Source organism: Papio anubis, chromosome 2 (assembly GCF_008728515.1).
Source record: "Papio anubis isolate 15944 chromosome 2, Panubis1.0, whole genome shotgun sequence".
Lineage (NCBI taxonomy): Eukaryota > Metazoa > Chordata > Mammalia > Primates > Cercopithecidae > Papio > Papio anubis.
The window spans coordinates 139,529,561-139,554,329 of NC_044977.1; the positions used below are offsets into that span (position 1 = coordinate 139,529,561).

Consider the following 24,769-nt stretch of genomic DNA (forward strand, 5'->3'; position numbering starts at 1 on the left):
TTTTGTTTAGTAAGGCAGTTTCAATCTAACTGAAAGAGATGGCTAACTTCACCCCGTAAGTCTGGAGTTGATAAGGAGGAAACCCTTGCCCAAAACCATAACTTCTTCCCCTGGCTCACTGGTGTCAACAAGTTCATAATTAGCAATGCAGTTCTTTAGTAAACTAAGTTTGCTCACACAATTATTCCCAGGGTTTGTCCCAAATATTAACAGAGATCTCCATACACAAACAGCCAACTTAGCATTTCTGGAGGTTGTACAGCTATCTCTGTATTCACTAAGGTGCTAAGTAGAGTAACAAAGATGTTATATATTATATGGGAAGAACTGCCATCTGAATGAGTTAATGCAGCCTTCAGCACTATTCAACTCCACATAGCAAAAAGCAGAGATACATATTTCTCGGTGAGGGGTAAGCACACTACCAGCAGGACCCACGGCAATTTCAGGTGACGGACAAACAACATCATTTTAATAGATGGATGAGAATGCTAAAACTAGTGTGTCCAGTCTGTGATTACATCAATATTATAACTTAGGAAGAAATTAGTTTAATTTACAAATTTAAAGGGCCAGGCACCGTGGCTCACGCCTGTAATCCAACACTTTGGGAGGCTGAAGTGGAGGACTGCTTGAGGCCAGGTGTTCGAGACCGGCCTGAACAACACAGTAGGACCCTATATCTACAAAAAAATACAAAAATTAGTCAGGCAGGGTGACAAATGCCTGTAGTCCCAGCCACTTGGGAGGCTGAGGCAGGAAGACTGCTTGAGCACAGGATGTCAAGGCTGCAGTAAGCCATGATCACACCACTGCACTCCAACCTGGGCAACAGAGTGAGACCCTGTCTGAAAAAAATATATATATTAATTAAAAAAATTTTTTTTAAAGATTTAAAGAATATATACATATATACCCACACATATACATAACAGACTATATATAAATAAAAATCATGAAGGAGATATGTAAATGACTTAAGTTTTAGCAATACTGCAAAGAAAAAGATAACTTTCAATCACACATCCTCTGGAATGGCATGGAGAATGCCAATGTGGCCTGCTGGTCTGACACATTTCAGACTAGCTGCTGCCAAGAAAGGAATATTGTGTTTACTAACTCAAATAAGTAATCTAAGGTCTGTTGAAGCAGTCTTTTAGAATTCTGATCCATTCAACAGTTTGGTTCCCTAAATCACCTACTGGTCTACTGTAGGAAGGATAATGAAGGAGTGTTGTTTAGGTGACATGCTACTGCCAAAGATTAGAATTCCAGAGGCAACTAAACTGCATTCAAATTAGAAAATGATTGTTGATCCTTAAGTATTTATATTTAGGACAAAACAGAACATAAAGCTTCTACACAGGCAATGATTTAAAAGTGAATTTTGAATTAATTCCTATATCAGGCAAAATTTTTTAAAATGTAAAAGGTTTAAGCTCACTAGAAGATAATTATCACAATGAATCACTGCACTTTGCATACTAGCTCTATACCCCAATAGGCCTTCGTCCAAGTCCCTACTGCAAAGTTATCTTCTTGGAAGATTTTCAGCCCACCATCCAGAGCACCCAGCCTTCTTTTCCTCCCAACAGCAGTCCAGACTTGTTTTGAGAGAAGTACATAACATTACACTTCCAGCCTGAGCAACATAGTGAAACCCCATCTCTATAGAAAATACATTTTTAAAAAAATAACCACACATGATGGCACTTGCTTGTGGTCCCAGCTACTTGGGAGGCTGAAATGGGAGTACTGCTTGAGCCCAGGAGTTCAAGACTGCACTAAGCTATGACTGAGCCACTGCACTCTAGCCTAGGTAATAGAGTGAGACCTCGTCTCAAAAAACAAACCAAAAAAAACCCACCTAATACTACGTAGTACTGTGAAGAAAGCAGACTAATATTACACATTTATCTCGCTATCTGCTTATCATTTGCCTTTGCCACAAAAATGTAAGCTCCATGAGAGAAGGCAGTTGTTACCTTAGTTCTCCATTAATAGAAACAGATCACCAAAACAGTGCCTGGCCCAGAGGAAGCAAACAATTAATATTTGTGATATGACTGAATATTTTTCTTAGTATATCAGACTAGTTTGTATTTTTGACAAATTACAGTGCTTAAACTATATGGTTTAGTACCCTGGGGATGTCACCTTTATAAGTGAATGAAACCAGCATCAAACGTCACTCATTGGAAAGAGAACATGAGGCGATTAAGTTAAAATAGCAACATATTTAAATACCTCCTTGATTATGAAGTTGAAGATATTTTGAGCCACAGAATATATGACACAGATTTATGTGGCTTTGCAAATTTAAAATATTTAAATAATTATCTGTGAATTTCTGACAGAACCAGTCTTCAATTCCAGCAAAAGAAACACTGCATTTTTTCTGATGCTATTCAAAGAGGAAGTATTTTAACATTTCCTTATACAAGAAGGTATAATGAGATAAAACTGTGAATGCTACTTAATTGTTCTACAAGAGAACGCACTATTCCTAATTAGTGTTTTATTTACCTATATATTACACAAAGACATTATCTTGTTAGCCTCAGGTAAAAATATCTGATCTGTACATATCATTTAATATTTCAAAATAGTAAATAGGTTATCAGAACACAGACTACAGCAAAATTTAACATGCTGTTATGTGCTCAAGAACTAAATGGTACAAAAATCAAATCTCGTCATCTTGGCAATTTTCAGAATGGTACAGTGACCCAATCCAAATCTGTCAATGTAGAACTAACACAACAAAAATGTGAACGCTAAATGAAATGCAATACACAATAATACTGTAATTCCCGTTACAATGCCCTGATTATAGACTTTGATTCTAAAGCTTACTTAAATGAGTATTATTTTATTTGACACAGTAACTAAGGGCCAAAATCATAGTTTTCATATTCAACCTCTGTATCTGCTGAACATCACCAAGCTTCCTGCTGAGATTGGTGGCATCTCTGCCTAAAACATTTTAAAATATGATGTTCACTGCTTTAAAAATGGTACCAAATTCATCTGTGCATCCCTAATGACATTACTGCACAATACAAAACTAAGTATGAAGTTAATCCATCAGAACACTAAGAAAATATTTCCACAGCACCTCATACATTGGTGAAATTTGCTGTATTTTGTACCTCTTTGCCTCTCTATTCCAACTTTCTCTTTCATACAGAAATCATTCTCACAACCAACAGTCATAAGATCTTCTCCATAATTAACCTATATTTGTTTTCTATTTTAGCAGACTCAAGTAGGATACATTACAAAATCAACATGTGAAAAATATGACAGATATAATTTTTTTTAAAAACCTGCCCAAAATATAAAGCATATCTCACTAGGATCAAACTTAATAGTTGCCACACCATTCAAAATTTCTAAAAATTTAATGTGATAATTGCCCTAAAAACTACCCACTAAATCTGACCACACAAGCTTTATCTTAACAAATAGATTTTGAATTTCCGAATGTCTGATTTTAAACCTTGCATGATAACCTCAATCAGGAAAATCGTATTAGCTTATTTGTATTGAATATGGCCCAAAATACATGATTTATTAATCATTATAAGTATAGAAAAATCTATGCCTATAATAAAATAAAAAAATCTACAATAATTATTCTTCAGAATACAATGACTAAAACCAATTATGAATGAATATGGAATTGCTCGAATGTATTCTAAAAAAATAAATCAGTGAACTTCTCATGACACAACATAATACACAAATACTTCCTCCATTCCACGTAATCAGTAAAAGTCCCTATTATTTCACTAACATATTTCTTATTCCAAACTTACAAATACTCAAGCCACATAGGTGCTACACAGTTTAACATTACAATCCTATGGATAATTCTATTGATTTATACAACTGACCTTAAGGATTACTTTTTAACGAATAATCTCAAACATACTTTTTAAAAATATACCAATGTTAACTGAATATATTCCTCATAATATCTATTCTTCATAACACTGTATGTCAGTTTAACTTGACTTTTTTTCAAAAAAAAAAAATAAACTCACATATGCTCACAAACAAGAAAAATGTTTTCACTGACTAACGGTGACTCAAGACCCAGTTGTTCTTCCCTGGTTTAAAATAAGACTAAGATATGCCACAAAACAAAGACATGCATTGACAACTCCTATTTTCACTTCAATGTAACTTAAATATCCTTCGAGGAAGGTTTCACATAATTCACATACCTAACTAGGTCCAGAGATTAAACAACAAATTATGTTAATATTCTACAATATAAAATATGTTAATGATCTTTCTATGTCAATAGAAACAGATCAATATAATTACTTTTTAACAATTATATATTACTCCACCATATGTCCATTTTGTTATCAGTAGTCAACTAAGTTAATGCCAATTTTTCACTTTTAATCAATGTTGAAATTGTATATAAAAAGCTATGCTTATATTTGAGTAATTTTAATAATATAAATCCTTAGAACATGAAGTGTATTCATATACGTATTAACTTTGAACTAGAATAAAAAAACTTCAAGAAAACCTTTACCAATATGTACTTCTAAGAGTCAATAACATATTTTTCTATATTTGTTAAGCCTATGCTGTACTTTACACTATAAATTTCTCTTGTGGGAACATGCAAAAAAAGTATGTCTTTTTCTGTAAATAGAACTGAAAGCCCGTTTTTTGTATTTTTCCAAAATATTTTCAACTGTTAGCCCTCATATAGCAGCTAATCAATAGAAACATTTGTAAAATCAGTTTTCAACTCCTGTTGCATCAAAACATAGCATTTCATTTCTAAAACAATCACAGTATTTGCATTTTGTAATTATTTACAAAGAAACAGAGGCTGGAATTTGGAAAAAATGTTTGGGTTGACAAAGTATCAAAATGGACAATAAATACTTTACTGTTGTTTTCTTATTAACCAAAGGAAAATGTGCAGTTTTAAGAATCTGCAGGGCACGTTATACTTGTGAAATCTCTGACAACACTATGTCATAAGAGTAAGGGAATGCTTTTTTTAACACATTATTTCCACAAATGTCAGAAAATATCCGCTACTCTTTCTTTTTTTAGATGCTAATTGAATAAAGGAAATGGTTTCTGACAACTGCTATACATAATGCAAAGTATTATCAAACTAGCTAAGGCACAACAGAACTCTGGAAAACTCATGCAGACCCAAGCGTATTTTCCTATGTAGTAATTTTCCCCGAGGCTGGGGTTCCACTTGTAGTCATTCCTGAGTCAGGAGTGGGGAGTCTCCCTGAAGCAGCATGCACTTCTAATTAAAATAACCAAGAGAGGTATATACTCTTGTATGATTATGCCTTTGTACGTATGTCCTGTTGGAAGATAAAAACATTCTGACCTCACTTTGTCCTCCTCAAACTCTCTTAGTTATTAAATAACAGTCTACAGAATAAAGTACCTGAAAGTGAATTTTTACAAGACTTTAAATATGGTTGGTTGGCAGAATGTGAGCATTTCCAATGCTTTTATTTTGACAATGTGATTTTACCGTGTTGTCAAAGTATAAATAAAGTCAGGCTTTTCGGGAGATGAGATCAAAAATTTTATTATTACAAATTTGTATTTTCAAAAGAGAATGCATATTGAATAGAAACTATAAGGGAGCATGAGATTTAGTTCCCTTGCTAAATAGAAAACAATACCCTTTTCTTAATTATTTTAATTGCACATAAGGTTCTGTGCATTCTGCAAAAGCTGTAACAAATAAGGAAACACAAAGAATAAACTACATCCTTTTAATGAGACACGGATTAAAGCTCTATGTTTCCATCAGCATCATATGCTCTTAAAAAGTAATGACCAGCTTTCCACAGCAAATCAGAGTGCAATCGTAGCTAGCTAACAAACTGAAATAATTGCAAATTGTTTATTAACAGCAACATTTGTTTCTCTGGGATACTGATGCTCCAGAAAGATTATTGGATTATCTGAATCAGTCACTCCTAGGTGACTGTTAAAAACATATACTGTTCCTGGGACCTACCCTAGACCTACTGAGGATAGAAACCAGGAATCTATGTTTTCCCAGGTTATTTTTAATTCCATTAAATTTTGGCAACCATAATTGATCAAGGCTAAAATATTACTCTTACCAGAGATTGCTTACTCTGTTTCTACCCTATAACTTTACCTAAGAAACCAGAGGATCTTCTCTGATAAAATGACCTGTTTAAAGATTTGGTGACACGATCTTTGATTATACTCTATCAACTACTTCAGCAAACTAGTATGCTTATAAAATGTTACAAAAAAGCTCTGTTATGATTATTATTATTTTAAATCATGCATGCCACTTCACATCACTCTACGATACTACACCATATACAACAATTTTTTTTTTTTTTTGAGACAAGAGTCTCGCTCTGTGGCCCAGGCTGGAGTGCAGTGGCCGGATCTCAGCTCACTGCAAGCTCCGCCTCCCGGGTTTACGCCATTCTCCTGCCTCAGCCTCCCGAGTAGCTGGGACTACAGGCGCCCGCCACCTCGCCCGGCTAGTTTTTTGTATTTTTTTAGTAGAGATGGGGTTTCACCGTGTTAGCCAGGATGGTCTCGATCTCCTGACCTCGTGATCCGCCCGTCTCGGCCTCCCAAAGTGCTGGGATTACCAGCTTGAGCCACCGCGCCTGGCCAACAATTTTTTTTTTGAGACAGCGTCTCACACTGTCACCCAGGCTGGAGTGCAGTGGTATGATCTCGGCTCACTGCAAGCTCCGCCTCCTGGGTTCATGCCATTCTCCTGCGTCAACCTCCCAAGTAGCTGGGACTACAAGTGCCCACCACCACGCCTGGCTAATTTTTTGTGTTTTTAGTAGAGACAGGGTTTCACCATGTTAGCCAGGATGGTCTCGATCTCCTGACCTCGTGATCCGCCCACCTCAGCCTCCCAAAGTGCTGGGATTATAGGCGTGACCCACCACACCTGGCCACTATATACAACTATTGATCATTCCTCAAACCACTTGTGTTTTAGTTCTGCCCAGCAGTTCACTACAACTTAGCATGCAAAAGCTACTTCACTGGTAAAAAAATTCCTCACAATATTTAAAGGAATACACTGAACAAATTAAAAGAGCAATCATGTATCAATCTCAAAACTTTCCATATTTTCCTATCAAATGTCTAATGAACTATCATATATAATCGCACACAAATAAAACGCTTTACAGATTGTGATATTTAGGTTCCTTATTTATTGCTTATAAGAATTTATAACAATAAAATTATTTTGCAGAAAAGATAAGGAATCTATTCAACCTATAAAATATAATTAAATATATATATTATAAATACAATATAAAAATGAGGATTAATGTGTGTGTGTATGTGCCCCCAAAGAATAAGGAAAAACATTTACATTGAATTTAGTCAAATTATTTTCTTCATATACAACAAAAACCTAGTCCTTGCAATTTAAATTAAAGTAAAACCTCTGTGTTAAAGTTAATGGGGGGGGGGGCAAACCACTTTTATCCTGGATAAAACTGAAAATGTGTGCTCCTTCATTATGTAATGCCCCTTAAAAAGATTAATTTTTGAAAAGTTGGCTTGTGCTACATTCTATGCATGTACTGAGCTTTCTTTCTGGCTTACACATAAAATCTGCAAGGTGTTCATTTGGTTCTTTAATTTAAAAACAAATGTTTCAGGATGGGCACAGTGGCTCATGCCTATAATCGCAGCACTTTGAGAGAGCAAGGTGGGAGTCCTGCTTGAGCCCAAGTGTTTGAGACCAGCCTGAACCACACAGCGAGACTTCCGTCTCTACAGAAAATACAAACATTAGCCAGGCATGGTGGTGCATGCCTGCAGTACCAGCTACTTGGAAGGCTGAGGCAGGAGGATTGCTTCAGCCTGGGAGGCTGCAGTAAGATGAGATCATGCCACTGCACTTCAGCCTGGGCAACAGAGGGAGACCCTGTCTCAAAAAAAAAAAAAAAAAAAGTTTCCATTGAAGAAGCCAAGCAGAGAAATTTACTTTCCCCCTAACAACTTATACATTCAATTATTCAAAAATAGCAAATAATATCTATATATTGACATGCAATTTATTTTCATCCTAATTATTTGTTCCTCACAACTCTAAGAGATGGTTAGTTATATTATTTTTCTCATTTGTGAACAAATAAATCGAGGCTTGCATGGTTAAGTGACTGACCCATCAAAATCCCTACGCTAAATAAATGGAAGAACCAGGACTCCAAATCAGCTCTTATGATTTCAAACGTAAAACTTCATTCACGATACATGCTAGCAATTTAATACCAAACTTGGCAGAAATGACAGTGACTACTAATATATACAACAGAAGCCAAAAAAAAGGGAGAGATAGGGGCTGAGTGGGATATATTGGAGGTACCACTACTGCATTGCTTGTGGTTAGCTCAGTTAGGTGTGTGTAAGTGAAGGAGAAACCCCTGAATATTGATTCTAGAGAAGATAAGATGGTCTCTTTTACAGAGCTGAGAATGGATGCTATTGCTCTTTTATGTCCATGGGGTAGACACTAAACATTAATAATGTATACCTGGAGACAAGAAAATTCTACATTTCAGATACAAATGTCTTTTCAATTAAGATTGTTAATCAATTTTGAATAGATTATAAAGTTCTAAATACTCAGTAGCTGATTTTGAAAGATTAATTGTCAATGAGGTGGTCTTTGAGCATGATTTTTAAAATTTATTTATCAGCCCTCCGAGCAACAGGAGCCTACATTTTCCTCACAGCTTTTCTTAGAGAAGCTTAAAATATGTCAGCAGAAAAATTCCACATAGGTAAAATGCAATGCTGCTTTAAAAGTATAAAACTGATATATGCTGACTATGCATACAGTAAGACTGATCTAGATAAACTACTAAAACAGTATTTGAAGAGCAATGAAGGAGATGGAATACTGTCTGAAATATTTCAAAGCCATAGTCAGGCCAATTTTTTACTAGGGTGGTACAAAAGTAATTTCAGTTTTTGCAATAGTTTTTAAAACCGCAATTACTTTTGCACCAACTTAATTAACAGCTGATAAAACCATTAAAAATCTGTCAGAAAGAAAGCACTGAGAGATTGAAATGGCATAAATGACTTTTTTTCTTTTACATGTACCAAAGCTGTTCTCTATTAATACTGGTTACTTTTTGGCACAGAGAAATCACAAATATTAAGTTGACTTATAAATAGAAAACCCCAAGTCAAAACAATTTAAAAAATTATAATCCTGGTTCTGTTGCCTCAAAATATTTCCTTTGAGAAAAATTACAGGAGTGTGTTTCTCTAATTGTGCTTCTTTTTTTAGGTTTTCTTTCTTTGTTCCCTACTATCCTAGGAAAAGAAATGTTTTCCTTAAAGAAATTCAAATACATTTAACAGTAACTTTATGAATAAATGTATTCATTAACAATAAACAGTACACATAAAATATGTGTATTGATTACATTGTCTATTGACCACCTTGTATATGTAGCCTAGACATAGTGAGAATACTTGGATCCAGCCTTTAAGAATTTGATGCTTAATTAAAGGTATAAAACTAACACACAAATAACTACATATAAAAAAGAAAGTGAGAAGTACACAGTAGAGGTAACAAGAAAGCTTGGTAAGTTAGAGAGAGGTCAGGGGAGTTTCAAAAGGGATAAGAAATGTAAGGTTGGTCTGGAAGGACAAGTTACATTTCGTTAGAGACAAAAAGGGGTAGAAATCCAGACTGTAGAAATCCAGACAGTAATGGCAGAGATGTGGGAAAGCACTGCATATGAACACTGGGAGAACTGGTCTGTATGGAACACCCGTATGTAATGGGGTTGTAAAGAGATGACCCTGGAACTTTGGGCTGAAGCCAAATCAGTAAGGGCCTTAAAGGCAGGCTAAAGAATTCAGCCTTCACTTCTTAAGTAATTGGAATTCACCCATTCAAGACTTCACCCAAGGGCAGAGTCAGAATATTTAACTAAACACCCGAAGGGCCAAGAATAAGACAGTATATGAGATCTGAAGAAATCTTAACAAATAAACTCGGGATTAGTTTACTCCCGAAAGCTTCTGCTTCAGTTGCCAGGAAGCTGAGAGATAAATTTAGTGCTCAATTTCATCTTAAGTACTTCTTTCATTTCTTTGCCTTCTAATTGATTAAAACAAAACAAAACAAACAAAACAAACAAACAAAAAAGAAACGACAGTCCTATCTGACGTGCACTTTACTTTTGTAAGCTTGATGGGGTATACATCACACGTAAATAAAATTAAAGTAGTGTTTGTTTTGGTACCAGGGAAAGTTGTAGATGCAACACTTAAAGTTTCAGAAGAGAAAAAGTAATTTATAATTCCCCACCAAGTAAAGCTCATTCCTCTATAAATATTTCAATGAAAGACGGCTGCTCTGAATTAAAATACTCAGTTACTGCAGTTGGTGATTGCTCTAAAATCTACAAGCACTGGGTTCAGCAACCTATCTTCTTGCCTGGCTGTCCAGTTTGACCTTCCATGTGAATCTGTGCTCCTATCATGATGCCAAAATGACCTTCTGAAACTTACAAGGCTTCCAAAGCTGCAGATATTTTCAGCTGTATCAGCCCTGGCTGTCACAGCATTCTGCACAGTGAGTGGCAAAACTGGAGCCTCCTGTACTAGCCTGACCTTTTAAACTCACAACATTTTGCTGCTGCTCAAAATGAGTTTTCTCTTCCCATATTATTTCGTGATGCTATTTCTCTTGTTTAATTGTAAAGCATTGATGCTAAGCATAAAATGGTGTTTTTCTTTACATGAAAATAAAATCCTTCCTTCATGCATAGTAAATCTAACATTGGTAGATGCTGTAAAATAAATATTTACTGGCATCTATAAATTTTTTTTTTTTAATTTTTGAAAATCTTGTGGCAACAAAACCTAACAAAATGTCACTATTTCTGCAATGGCCAATTTGAAAATCAAGACATGTCTGAATTTTATAACTGTTTGCTATCTGTTTACGTTTACCATTATGTATTCAATATGTAGCACAGTGCCTAGAACATTAAAAATTCAAATTAATATTATGTGAATGTAACAGAATCTGCATGTTTAATATATTTCATTTACCACAGTACTATTAAACTGAAATATAGGTGCTAAATTTTCTTGCCAAAAAATTAGTATATTCGCATGGAATCTTTAATCTGAATACACACACACACACACGTATCCCTAAGAATTCTTGGTGCTTAAAGGTAAAATCATTTTCAAATACATTGATATCAGGTCACTGACAAGCAGAAAACTGTTATATGAATAAGTTAAAACTTTAAATTTGCACAGGTATATTAGAATACCTTTATTTTGTTTCTACTTAGGGTCTGTGGATACTATATTTTCACAAGCCCACACTTGTATTCAATACAGGGAACCACAAAATGATACTAATATTTCAGAGCAAATTTGTCAACTAACTCATTAGTTGGAGAATGGATCCCTTAGCTTCACACATTTACTCTATTTCATTTTTAGCTACAACTTGTGCACTACTTCACAATCATTTATGGAATATATAGACACACAAGGATATGACACAAAAACATGCACACATACATACAGGGACATGCTCTAATTACTAGGGATTTGCGGGGAAGTGAGAAAAGTTTATCAGAAATCTCCAAGTGAATGTAGAGCTATTAAATTTTCAATGATATGTTTGTCTTTTTTAATGCTGGCAATAGATTTCTGTGTTTTAATGATGAAAAATGAATTGAATTACCCTAATACCTTCAATAATGCAGCTGAATAGATTACAAGAGCATTTGAAACTCTCTTTTTGGGCTCAAGACACTTCTTAAAAGGTGCCATTCAGCAAGCCATCCAACAGAGCAATTGACAGAGTGCTATGTCACTCAGAAGTGACATCAGAAACTTCACAGGTGGTAATGATTTTGAGTCTAAAAGTAGATTTTGCTGATCTTGGCGAGTGCTGGGGCAGAGGGTATTAGGTGTGAGTAGACCTAATACTGAGCAAACCACACAGGCAGATTAGGCTATTTGATATATCCCTCCTTTCAAAGCTAGTGAAACTTCAAAGTCCATTCCATAGTCTGCTCTTTTATGACTACAATGCTTAAAAAAAAATCTTCCACATCTTATCTTCTTCACTGAGTTTTTCCAGAATTAACTTGGAGTAGGTCTCAAATCTACACGCAATGAGTATTTATGTACATAATTCATACCATACTGATAGAAATAAACAAGCAGAAAAACAGCAAAACTCCTGGGTTGAGATCTCAGCTCTCACAGTACCTTACCATATGACCCTTGAGCAAATCCCCTAACCTTAATCTTTCCAAGCCTCGATCTTCTCACTTCTGAGCCAGAAAGATAACAATGCCTAAATCACACAGAATTGTATACGAGCTATTTATGATCACACAGGTAAAATAGTAAGTTCCTACGAGGTGAGTAGCTATTTTAATAATTATTAGAATGGCTAAAGCTCTGACCTTTTGTTGTTTTGCTTTTATTATTTCACTTATGAATGGGCCTTTTTCTATAGGCCATAAACTTCAGAAAATCAGAAACCATATTCTTAATTTATCTTAAAAATTGCAATTAAAATCTTACAGTAAAACTTTATATGTAATGGGCTTTAAACAAATATTTGTGATTAAAAGTGAATAATAATAAGCAATAAAATCCTAATTTTCTAACCTAGAATGCAGATTAAATCCTGGAAACAAGGAACAAACACATCACAGCTGAATGGGGTCTTATAGAAGAATATGCACAGTTTCACTTTCACCATTTCAAAGTCTGGAAGCTAGCCTGCAAAATACAGCTTTCTTCCCTGTGTAGAAAGAAAAACTGGAGGAAAAAAGAGCATCATGTGCATATTTAAAATTCTCTCATTAAAGTTAAATACAACTCACCTCTCTCTAATTGATTTTTTTTTCTGTTAACATAAAAGTTGTAGGCCCTGAAACTTGGTTACCAATCCTGAGTGTTTTAACCTGCTCCCAATCAGGAATTTAGCATGAGGAAGATTCAGATGAACTGTTATGTCTCCACCTTTCTCCGAAACTGCCAGCACCAGAAATAAATTAATTTCTTCTGTCTAGTCCAAGATGATACTATGGTGGCATCACACTTATTTATCAAATACTTGAACAGAAAAACTAAAAGGTTTACATATCAAATCACATCATTTTAATAAATTATGAGTTGATTTTGTCTCTTCTCCAATATACACAAAGTATCTAAAGAGTTAACCTGTCTACCGAATGGTTTTAGGCAAATTCCATACTCTGCCCACAAACAGCCTATTCTTGGCTTCTTTGTGCCCACTTTGTTTTGCCTGTCCATTATTTGTGAATATTTCTATCACTATACTGGAAATTACTTTGAGAACAGGCACATCTTACCTCTTTATCCTCCAAAGGGTATAGCATGATACGTAGCATACTGGCTCTGTACTCAATATTTGCTAAACAAGGATGCTTTCTTTTGCAACCAAAAGCAAAGCAAAGACTTTCATTTTATATAAATAAATTTTTCTCTAAAAACACATAATCACATAATTTTATTTGCTATATGTTCTAAATAGCTCTATGAGGAGAGGAATTTGTTAGCAAAGTGACAGGTCTCCAACAGCACAACTCTATAATTAATAGCTTATCTTTTAAAGTCACAGGCTACATCACATGTAAAGTTACAGAGAGCAGAGACTGATGTATAAATTAGATGTAACATAAAAGCATAAAATAATCAAACAACCATGATCTATAAACTTTTGCCCCTATCACTTCTTGGTGAAAATTTTATAGCATCATATTATTGGTGAGAAAGTACATTGTCTTCAAACTTCACCAAGCTTCCTCTGAGGGAATCCCAAATGGGTCTACCTACTGCCATATGCACCGTTATAACATCATGACACTGCAACTCCATACCATATCTAATAAAGATGGGGGGCCTGGTTTGTTTTATTTTTGTTTTTACAAATCCAAGAAACAGTATAAGAATTTGTCAGACTATATGCCATTTGTAATCCAACATCAAAGCAAAAAGATGAAAACACATTTGACAGCCTTTTAAATAAAATTTCTATCTTCTTGACTTATGTCAGTTGTTGCACGGGTGAAGTTTTAAAATTACTACGTCATAAACATGCCACACTCACTCCTAGCAGAATCATGGGATGGGGGAGATGGGGGTGGGGAATGCTGGTTTTGAAGTATGAAAAGGCCTGGTTTCAGTTCAGTTCGGCTGATCACCAGCTATGTGGATTTAGACAAGTAAGATAACTTCTCTAAGTCTATGTCCTCTAAGAGGATGATGATTCCTGTCTCACAGGCCCAATTCGCTCACTGTCTACTATCACTATCAGGTTGTTTATCTTTACTCAATGTTTTTCCAAAAACAACATAAGCTGGCAAGGCCTCACATAGAAAAGACACTCAAATACAGTAGCTTTCATCATTACTTCCACCTTATTCTTACTATGTCACTTCATATTCCAAAAAGAGTGCTTAATCTTTGGGCCTATGACAGATGCCCCTTCTTCCCCCACACCATTCCCTGGCCATTCAGTTCCACAAAAACTTCCTTCTTTGAATTTCCTTCCCTCTTTCAGTTTCCTCCTTTGGTACTAACTTGTATAGTGCCTTGCATTGTTAAGTTTTCACGTCTTTCTCCCTAACTCAATTATATGTCAAAGAAGGAAAGACACTATGTAATTATACTTTCGATCCCCCTCTTGTGACCTATGACAATCCTCTGACTTTAAAGGTGCTCAGAATATGTTTGTTAATTGATTATTTTAGCAAAACACAAAAGATGAACTGATTCCTCTATGACCTGATTGTTAACATGGCAAAGTAATGTTTTAAGGGAAAAGACCTCAGGACTTAGTAAACTTTAATCAACTACAGAGGAACAGGCTATTATAATAGTTTTCTCCCTAAATTAATTGCTCCCAATAAAATATTTATTTAAAATCTCAGTCCTCAAAACTATATTGCTCTGAGAAAGTCATTTCCCATAGGCAACTTTCAGCAAATGTGGTCTCCCAGAAAGCATTATGCAGAATTCTACTTGAGTATATTTTTCTAAAGTCTTTCCTGTTGAAGTATATATTTTTCTATTGTTAGGAACTTCTCAAATTATTTTTTGGAAAGGTCATGCAAAGCCTCAGAGAAACTCTACTCCTGGAGCAAAGATTTTCTTGTATCATCTGTTGTTCACTTTTGCTATGTTTATCAAATCTCTTAAAAGTCTTTTGGAAGAGGCACCTAAGACCAAATGCCTTTATCTGAATGCCACTAGGTAGAAAATGCAGTTTTCCCTGAATGTTACAGCACTGAAGTTCAAATAATGGCTCAAAATAATTTGGAATTAATTTGTCTATTTAAAATTAGCCCAATGACAGAATAATAAAGAAGGCAAAGAATGTCCAATACTACTTAATCTTAGTTACTTAAAAATTAGCATTTCCTAAGCATTATCTTAATGACATAGCTAAACAGATTTTCACCATACTATATCTTTATAGCAAAAACTAGATAGGAAAAAAAAGTCTAATAATAGAGAAAGGCACGTAATAAGTGTGGCTTTCATATAATACTAACAAAGGCAAAATAAAATACTGTCAACATTATTCTCTAGTTTATAGAAACATGCTATACTTAAAGACATAGTGTAATTTCTGTATTATTTTTATGGACATAGGCAATCTAAATAACTAATAAATTGTAAATATTTATAAATAGAATATTTTTTCTTGAAAACTGTCTTGATTTCATGAGAATTTTTCTCTGTATATTAAATAAAACATAATCTATCAATGTTCTGATATTTTCTGTTTAAACTATCAATGTTCTGATATTTTCTGTTTAAACTATCTTCAACCATTTATTTGTAAAAAGCTTGTAAGGTCCTCAAACTAAAAAGATCTGCAAGAATTCCAATAAAGCTTTCTATTCTATTTGAAATATAACTACCCTCCTAACTCCAAATAACCATTAACCAAATGCAATTGTTTATTGAGTCCTGTATGTAAATCATTCTGTTTATAATAGTGACTGATTATTAAGGATTTTTAATTCCAGGAAAAAGAATGCCCTGGTTATACTGATACCTTCCCTAAAATAGCAAGATCTGAGAAGTATAAATGTCAGCCACATTGAGCACATTGCAAACTTGTTTTATCATGTATCTATCTGCCACCTTGTTTATCACTAAGGATAGGTTACACAGGCATTCTGAGCATGGACTTTAATAAGAGAAGAGAACTGCCTGGTTGACATTGAGACATTTCTCAGCAAAAAACAAAATACGCCTAACGTTGAAATTATGTTTACTTTAAAATTACCAATTTGCTGACCTATAGGTCACCATCCAGTGCTTTAAAAGAGTTTGGCACAGAAATGAAATGTTTTAAGAAATTAACATGTATCTTCTATTTAATCAAGTTATAATCCCTGATAAAATACAATTTTAAATGCTCTTCACTTACTGATATTTTTATATAATTCTTTTGAGATGGAGTCTCGCTCCTCTCCCAGGCTGGAGTGCAGTGGGGCGATCTCGGTTCACTGCAAGCTCCGCCTCCCGGATTCACGCCATTCTCCTGCCTCAGCCTCCTGAGTAGCTGGGACCACAGGCGCCCGCCACCACGCCCGGTTAATTTTTTGCATTTTTAGTAGAGACGGGGTTTCACCGTGTTAGCCAGGATGGTCTCGATCTCCTCACCTTGTGATCCGCCCATCTCAGCCTCCCAAAATGCTGGGATTACAGGCGTGAGCCACCGCGTCTGGCCTAATTCTCAAATAAGGAATTTTTGATTGATTAAAAGTTTTTAAAATTCTTACTGTATTTTAAAATTAAGTGTTAATACTCCCATTGCCTTTAATATCCACATCCAGTCAGCTGGTACATCCTATGCAGCCTAACCTTATCACATTTCTCTCAGCACACATGTCCTCCTTTTCATTTTAGGGCCATTCCTCTCATCTAGTCCTTCATCTCTGTTCTGTGTAACCACAATCTCTATTTCATTCTACATGTGTCCTATACTTCCCCTATAAAATGTCACCAAAACACAACTCCTGTAAGGTTACTGCCCTAAACACCAAGTGTCTGTTTATGTTCCACGCTATGTATTATTAAACTCACTACCTGGTCATCAATGACCTCAAAAGTGTAGCACCAATCTCCCTTGAACACCTGATTCCTCATTTCTTCCTACTCTAGTAAATGCTTCCCAACTCTCACCCCAGGCCTTTTCTCTCTATCCTCTTAGTTTCTGCCATTCCTCTGGAGTCTCTTCAAATGCTGTAGAAAATACAAGTCTTTTAAAGTATTCCAAACATTTATGTTATCAAGCTTCTATCAGCATCCAAAATAAGTATTTTTAAAATCTGTTTTTATTCTTTCACATAGGAGCATGGATTCTAAAACTGGGCTACCTTGGTTCAACTCCTTATTGTGCTACTTATTAAGTACCGTTGCACAATTAATTGGACTTGTCTGTGCCTCAGTTCCCCTATCTGTAAAATCAGGATATTAACAGTACCTATCTCATAGGGTTGTTCTGAGGAATACACGAATTAATTTATAAACCTTAGCTTAACACATAGAAAGTATTCAAAGATGTTAGTAATCATTACAGCTATACTCTCATCACTATTCTTTATACATCATCAGTGGAGGCAAGACAAAAAAATTGGTTAAAAACATGAGCACTGGAATAAACAGAATGACAAGCCTCATATCTCTGCAAATGAAAAAATTGTTCTAGTCATGATCTTTAAGATAAAAGTCATAAGGACTACTTTACGGCTACTTTACAGTAGAAAAGATTAAATGAGATACCTTATTTAAAAGTATACAGCAAGTGGCAACTTCTACTATTTTCATAAATATTTACACCTTTACAATGTCACAGATTTAGAAACTAGTGCATGAAAAGAGTAAATGGTTTTTCCCCAAATCTATTGTTTATTTAAAGAAATAAACAAAAAAACTTAGTTACTTCAAAATAAGTATATTAATATAATAATAATATTGATATCACTTCCTACATTTACAAAGGAGCTCCACTTTTAGAAACCTCATGTATCCTCCAATGAGGTCCATTTTTGTTTTTCTACCTGCCTGGTATAAACATTAGCCTTTTTTTTTTTTTTTTTGAGATGGAGTCTTGCTCTGTTGCCAGACTGGAGTGTAGTGGCATGATCTCAGCTCACTGCAACCTCCACCTCCTGAGTTCAAGCAATTCCCCTAATTCCCCTGCCTCAGCATCCCAGTAGCTGGGATAACAGGCATGCGCCACCACACCAGCTAATTTTTTGTATTTTAGCAGAGACAGGGTTTCACCATGTTGGCCAAGATGGTATCAATCTCCTGGCCTCGTGATCCACCCGCCTCGGCTTCCCAAAGTGCTGGGATTGCAGGCATGAGCCACCGCACCCGGTCAAACATTAGACTTTCAAACCAAATTTAGATATAGTGTTTATAAGAACTCGTGTATCTCTTCAGAACTTGGCATCTTGAAACCAAGATCTGGTAAACAGAAACATCAGTAAGGGGGCCTTTGGTAGGGGAATACTGAATTGTAAGCGTCGTCAGTGGCATAAAGCTTTTCTCATCAATTTCTTACCCACAGAAAGCCCTATGTCCTCCAACTCTTCATATCTGTCACTTAGCTTGACCACCCTCCTGCTTTCTTTCATCCATCCACAAAGAGTGCTAAAATGTCACTGTTGTAATCAAACAACACAGAAAAAAATAAAATGCTAATGCATCACTTTGACTGTCATCAACAAATGCTAATAAATAAATTATTGGATATAAGATTGAAATTTTTGGATACAATAAGCTGAAAATGGGCTGTAAATTGTAATACTGAGACAAGAAAATATCTTTGATAATACTGTAAATACGAATATGAACTGCTTAAGTCCTCATCTTGCATCCTTTATATTTAGCATAGTACAAGCATACGACATGCATTGACTATTAAACTATAGTACCTACAGTTTGTAACTATTTAGTGGCTGCAACAGCTGATATTTCATGGTATTCAATAGTAAAACTAATGACAAAATCTATCAATAATCTAGTATAGGACATTTGGAAACCATTATATTTCTCCTACATAAAAGAAATAAATAAATGAATTAAAACATATATGAAAATTTGATATCTGAATGTTATCTATAAATGTATGGAAAATATGGAACCATCGCTGAATAGAGTTAATACTGCTTCAACAGAATAATATTTTGGTAAGGCTGAAAAATACTGAATACCTTTCGTTCTTATTAGTTATGCATTTAAGGACTGTTCCCTTTATTACGTGTATGTGGCTGAAGTCAGAGTCATCTTAAGACTTTCCCTTATCTGAACCTTCATACTATGTTACCCAGCCACTGTTCATTAAATATCACTTTCTACTTTACAGTTATTTTCGAAGCTCTTATTTTCCCTACCAGATTCTTATTTTTTTAAGGACAAGGTGTATCTATCTTGATTAAGTTTGGTAGATTTCACTAAGCCTAGTGTGGTATTTTTTCACAATATGTATTCACTTATAAATCAACTTTATATGATAAAATAATATTCAAGTCAGCAATGTAATGCTTATTTCATAGAACTATGTCCCCATAAGTCTAGAATCTTCTTAGCTCTCTAAAACAAGTTCATTTTTAGTTAATAGCTTCTGAACTTTTAAAAGTGAAAATGTAGGAAAAATCCAGTGTCAAATACAAATTTCTGGAAAACTACTTTGGAGAAAGACATCTCTTCATTTTGTGAATTTAGCTAAAGAGGGACTGGAATGGAGTTGACATCAGCATGGACATCATCAGTGGTATTTAGATTTCATATTTACCACAATTCTTTTTAATAGTATGATATTATTTAACATTCAGGTGATTTGAATAAATTGGCATTGTCTTGGGGAAAGTTATATGCTCAAGCATGCATTACATACAAATTGTGTGTTCATACTTCACAGGAGTATGTATTTTGCATACCTTTATCAACTATCATTCACCTCTTTTTGTATATAAAACACACATCTCTCAGTTTCCTAAAAGAATGTCAAAAGAGATGATGGTTTTTCTTTTGGAGCATATGAGCATATTATTTCAGAAACGTCTTCATTTTTTTGGAATAATTGATCTCTGTGGAAAAGCAATTCTCTACTCTGTCCAATACGGCTACATTTCATTTTAAGATTAATATTTCCTGAACTGTTTTAACAAAGGTTAATCATAGTAACCTAGAGAACATAACCAAAAACAGTAGAAAAAGAACCAAATGTGTAAGACCTTATTCTCCTAACACAAATATTTCAAGGTGTGTGTTACACATATTTTTACAGATTTCATAGGCACACATGATGAGATAGATGCCTCTCTAAAAACATGAACGATTATCTGAAAGAGGTGTTCTGGATCTGTTATGAAAAAAAAAAAACTAGTAATATATAGAAAGCTATAACCATGTATTTGCTTTTTTTTCTCAATGATATATCTGTAATGCTTATATAAATGTTTATTTTTTACAATATGAAAAACACTATGTAAAAACCAATTTCCCTACCTCAAATGTAAAAATATAAAATATGTTTAGAGACAGTTAATGCCATATGCCAATAGCTCTTCTTGAATCCTCTGCTTTGCAATCAATAATTCTCCAACCATTAGTGAATATGCTCCATGACTCATCAGAAACAATACACAAAGTTAATGGGGATCATTCTTCCCCTCACCCTCCACACACGCACTGACACTAATGGAAGCTATGCTTCATATAGTGGAAGACAGATTCAAGATGGCACCAAGCCGAAAGGCAACTCTTCTTGAGGCCCTGTATACAATCTAACTCCTTCCCACAAAGAATCCACGACATCCATCTTACATTTTTTGGCATCCTTCAAGAAAATAATAGTAAGCATACTTTATATGGCTAGAAAAGAACCACATTTTTTTCAGCTTAACACTCACTGTGAATGGCAAAATGTACTTCAGTTACGAAAATATCTGAAAGGAATGTTTCCAGGACCTATGCCATTGTGCTTTGTTTACCAGTCAGATGCTTTCTCAAGAATGTGTTCAAATTATAAAGACAGTGTCTCCATGTATAGAAACTCTTCAGAGCCCATGTTACAGTAGAAACACATTTTTACCTTTGCTAATATTCAAAACAATACCCTCCTATCTGCAAGTAAAAATCTTTCATTCTTATGAATTCAGCAATCTTTTATTAACATTTGCTCAGGACTTTGGATTTGGTTGTTTTTTTTTTTTAATTTTCTAAAGAAAGTTCTAGTAAAAGAAAACACATATTAAGTATTTGAAGATAATTGCTATTTACTAAAAACTCTATTTTAAAATAATTTTAGTGACTCGTTTATGTTTTGTAACTTCAGGACAATGATAACTACAGTGTCTCTAAAATGTTCCTAAGTAACAATCATACTCTATTTTGGCCTTTGAGAGGTGTTAAGACTCATTCTCTAATTATAAGTCTTTCTCTATTATTACTACCTCACCATCAAATCTCTAAACTAAATAGCAGCTTTGAGGAAATAAAAATAGATGTTAGGTGGTGTGTTTTCTCAAATTTTGGTTACAATGGATAAGAAAGACAAGGTATTTCTACATATAATAAAATAAGCCAATTTGATTGTTTTGACCAGCAAACTCTTTAAGCTTTCTCCCAGAATATTGTCTTTCTGCTTTATCCTAGAACAACACTGTCCAAAATAAGTACGATGTTAGCCACATTTGTTATATTAAGTTTTCTAGACATCATGAAAGAAAGAGAGAACAGGTGAAGTTTAATCTAGTAAGATCTTCTATTAGAACCAATATATCAAAAATTATCATTAAAACATATCATAAATATAAAAACATTAATCAGATGTTTTACATTCTTTCCCTCATATAAAGTTTTCAAAACCCAGCAGTATTTTACACTTCTCAATCTGGACTAGACACATTTCAAGTGCTCAACAGCCGCATGTGGCTACTGTACTGGACAGCACATTCTAGATTTCCAAACATATGAAGCCTTTTGCCCTAAAAGACCATATACTTTAAAATCTTCCTATGTCACATTCTCTATGATCCATATTGTTGTTGGGATTTTATTTTGAGCCAATCACTTCATGAACCTATTTCACTTCTTTCCTCCACTCTCTTGACTCTCATATCTACCACCCACCCTAATGCCTTTGCTTACAGAATTTTAAAAACCCAATCACCTATTCTTTTCAGCTTCTAAGCAATACCTGAGATGTTCTCTAATCTGCACATCTAACACCAAGCAGAAAGCCAGAAGGTGCAGCAAGATTATTTATTCTCTGTTTCCATAAATAGATCTATCAAATACAGCCCTAATGTATGGCAACAGTGACAAATGGAGGGGCGTTTTTTTCTTATAATGAAGATAAGGCACTTTATATAATAAAGTAGCACACCCTTCCTCAATGAGAAATAAAACTTTCAATGAGAAATATAATTTTACTCTTTTTTTCTCCCAGGAGAAATTTTGGGTTAGTCTGTTCTTGTTCTGGAACAAAACTCAGTGTTTCATTTCATAGGAATTCTGTGCCCAAAGGAAGAACAGAATGTTGGAATCAAAATTTAATGAATTCAACTTGGAGTCTAACTTTGCCTCAAATGTGGAAATGTAAACACAAGCAATAATATCTCAAACCATGTAACACTTCAGTTTCTCTTTGGCATGACTGCACAGAGAACCACACTTGATGTGTAGCTACACACAAATTTGTTCATAGTTATATAAGGAAAAAATTAAACTAGGCATATGTGAGGTTTTTCTGAGTCTCTTAGTAATAATGAAATCTGATTATTATGTCTTAAGTGATACTATAATTATAGATGAACAGGTTTTCTGTTGCTGACCCAACCTGTTCTTAAAACACAAAAGGCAACTTTTGTAGTCTTCAGCAAGGAAACCCCCCGTTAAACTAATAAGACTAAAAAACCTATGCCGACATTTTCAAAGAAGACCTAACAATATAATAATAATAAAGTAACTCCCATGCAAATACACAAAACAGATAAAAACTAGAACATTAGGTTTTCCTAAAAAGTTGAGCCGTAGTTGTCACCAACTTTAAGAAAGCAAGATACAAATGACAGCGATGTGCATTCTCAGGCTACAAAATAACTTATTCAGTGCCTCTATCTATAACTACATCTAAGACAGTCTAAGTATTGAACTGCACTTTCCTGGGATAAATTTTACAGTCGTTGAACTTTCATTTTCTGTCTGGGTGATAATATTTTATCTCAACAGCAAGGAGAAACACCAACACACTTAGGAACCCACACAGAAAGATAACTGTGGAGTGGCTCTCTCATGCTGGTATAGAATACTTATGTACTAAACACCCTCTGTGTATAAACAGACACTGTGTTCAAACCCAGGAGGAAGGGACATAGTGTCCACCGGTGTAGTATTTCAAAGCACGTTGCACAGGGCCCGAAAGCCTAAAAGCATTAATTATGACTTCTCTCCTAGCGTATTAATTTAAGAAATTCCTCAGAGTATATGGCAGAGTTTGCCATCCATCCGCTATGACTTGTGCCTGTGCTGGTGGGCACACAAAGTAAAGTCAGCGGCAACAACCTTTCTGGCAGCTTCTTAATTTTAATCCTGGGTGGACATACTCCACGGAAATACACCCCAGAATCCCAACAGCCGCATACTCTCTCGGTCCCAGAGAGCCCTAAGAACACAATATTAGTCTGGTAGCAACACCCCTGTAGTTGTAAAGTGCTGTGCGAGAGGAAGGCATAAGCGCCACCATATACCTGCTCGTGTTACAGGCTCTCGAATCAAAGTATTCTCACATGACACATTACTACCAATAACAGATTCCGGCTCCGTTTAAAAAAAAAAAAAGTGGGGGGGGACTACATATTTGTCCTGCTTTTGTCTAAAAACCAGAACCCAAGTACTAACTACTTTTCATTCTTTTCAACCTTTCATGAAAGCAATTCAATCAAACAACTGCGGCTCCACCCAAAGAGCTTCTATACTTACTTTTCTTACAGTTTTTGAGTGACGCACTGCAAAACGATGAAAAAAAAGAAGAAGAAGAAAAGGAGGAGGCAGCCCTCTCCTGCAGGGCGTCTTCCGCCCTGTAAACTTGGCAAAAGGCAAACTGGCCTGAAATACAGCACTCTCCATATAAGGCAGCCCAGCTAAACATGTCATGCGTAATTTATGGGTAGCAGGCAGAGAATTAACCTTTGCGTGCACATATTTGGCCCAGATGAAAACCGGGCGGGATGGCAGCCCCGGGGCCAGGGATGCGGGAGCCGCCGGGAGGACCCGCGCGCCGCTCGCCTCGGAGGGACTCGCACCTTCCCCCGACAAAGATCATTAAGTTGTGAGTACACTTGCACGCACCTGTTTCTCTTCTCGCCCCACTGTTTCTCCCTGGGTCCCGCTGGGTTGCCAAGCCGTGCGCCGGCTGCGCCGTGACAGCGTCCGCAGAGCCCACGGCGGGGAAGGGCGCAGGAGCGGCTGCGGCTCACCCTCCCGCCTTCCCCCGGGCAGGAGGTGCTGAGGGACGCGAAACCAACCACCGCGCGCGGCCCGCCCCTGCCCGGGAGAACCGCGGCCGGCGAGCACCTCCTCGCACTTCCTCCTTCAACCACCGGCAGCCCCGCCGGAGTCCGAACAATGAAGCGCGGCGGACCCGCGCGGGGAAACTGTGAAA

The 24,769-nt window shown here is 35.6% G+C and overlaps 1 protein-coding gene across 24 annotated transcripts in view; it reads right to left on the reverse strand.

The window, feature by feature from the left end:
* MBNL1 (muscleblind like splicing regulator 1) overlaps window positions 1–24,769 on the reverse strand; it is a 220,110-nt gene that overhangs the window by 172,798 nt on the left and 22,543 nt on the right. The window contains exon 1 of one of the 24 annotated variants that reach the window (XM_031663663.1): window positions 24,457–24,766. The exons of 20 other annotated variants lie outside the window; for them this stretch is intronic. The gene's annotated coding sequence lies outside the window, so the exon portion shown is untranslated. 3 more of the 24 variants (XM_031663677.1, XM_031663653.1, XM_031663654.1) reach the window with 3 other exon arrangements.